The sequence below is a fragment of the Schistocerca piceifrons genome, chromosome X, assembly GCF_021461385.2.
Source record: "Schistocerca piceifrons isolate TAMUIC-IGC-003096 chromosome X, iqSchPice1.1, whole genome shotgun sequence".
In the NCBI taxonomy this organism is placed as follows: Eukaryota; Metazoa; Arthropoda; class Insecta; order Orthoptera; family Acrididae; genus Schistocerca; species Schistocerca piceifrons.
In genome coordinates, this window is record NC_060149.1 from 920,868,065 (window position 1) to 920,869,573 (window position 1,509).

The 1,509-nt window shown below is 45.0% G+C and overlaps 1 non-coding gene across 1 annotated transcript; it reads right to left on the reverse strand.

Moving 5' to 3' along the window:
- Positions 1 to 588: 588 nt before the first annotated feature.
- On the reverse strand, positions 589 to 663 carry Trnas-cga. The gene has a single exon. It is a non-coding gene; the product is annotated as a tRNA-Ser (tRNA).
- Positions 664 to 1,509: the final 846 nt, after the last annotated feature.

Consider the following 1,509-nt stretch of genomic DNA (forward strand, 5'->3'; position numbering starts at 1 on the left):
GACAATTTTGAATTAGTATTACTTTTTAAATATACAGTTTTCAGAATAAAGTAAGATGTTCATTGGAAACATAAAAAAGTGTGCTTTTAGACATGGTAGTTCGAGCCTAAAATAGACAACTGTTAGTTGATTTGAATTATGAATAGCATATGGTTTTAATGACATAAGTTTAAAATATTTCATGAAAATTAATTATAATTTTATAATCAGTAATCTGAAAACTATAAACTGAATAATAAAGTTTAGTGAAATACAGCATAGATAAGAATTTAACAACTTTGATGTTTCTTGTTACACCCAGTGAGTGGTCGTGACCAGATGTGCTGTAATCCAGGTGAATGGTTGCTCGAAACATGCATTGAGGCATCGACACTGGCCACTGGCTGATTGGAGCAGTATTGTGCTATGATGGAGAGGGGGAGGGAGGAGGGAAGGGGGAGGGGAGGGGCATTCACCCAGACTGAGACCCATGGGAGGAATCCAAGGCACTATGACATCTGTGGACTACATGAAAATTTCCAGAATGAGAATTTTCACTCTACAGCAGAGTGTGCGCTGATATGTAACTTCCTGGGAGATAAAAACTGTGTGCCAGGCCGAGACTCGAACTCGGGACCTTTGCCTTTCGCGGGCAAGTGCTCTACCAACTGAGCTACCCAAGCACGACTCACGCCCCGTCCTCACGGCTTTACTTCTGCCAGTACCTCATCTCCTACCTTCCAAACTTTACAGAAGCTCTCCTGAAGTTTCATATCAGCACACACTCTGCTGCAGAGTGAAAATCTCATTCTGGAAACATCCCCCAGGCTGTGGCTAAGCCATGTCTCCGCAATATCCTTTCTTTCAGGAGTGCTAGTTCTGCAAGGTTCGCAGGAGAGCTTCTGTAAAGTTTGGAAGGTAGGAGACGAGGTGCTGGCAGAAGTAAAGCTGTGATGACAGGGCATGAGTTGTGCTTGGGTAGCTCAGTTGGTAGAGCACTTGCCCGCGAAAGGCAAAGGTCCCGAGTTCGAGTCTTGGCCTGGCACACAGTTTTAATCTGCCAGGAAGTTTCATATCAGCACACACTCCACTGCAGAGTGAAAATCTCATTTTGGAAACATCCCCCAGGCTGTGGCTAAGCCATGTCTCCGCAATATCCTTTCTTTCAGGAGTGCTTGTTCTGCAAGGTTCGCAGGAGAGCTTCTGTAAAGTTTGGAAGGTAGGAGACGAGGTGCTGGCAGAAGTAAAGCTGTGAGGACGGGGCGTGAGTCATGCTTGGGTAGCTCAGTTGATAGAGCACTTGCCCGTGAAAGGCAAAGGTCCCAAGTTCGAGTCTCGGCCTGGCATACAGTTTTAATCTGCCAGGAAGTTTTACATGAAAATTAATGCTGATTACCTGCATTCTGCCATGCTTGATGTCTTCCCTGACAGCAGCAGCATCTCCCAGCAGGGTAACTGCCCTTGTCAAATATCAGAACCATACTACAGTGGTTTGACGAGCATGGTATGGAACTCATGTTGATGTCTTGA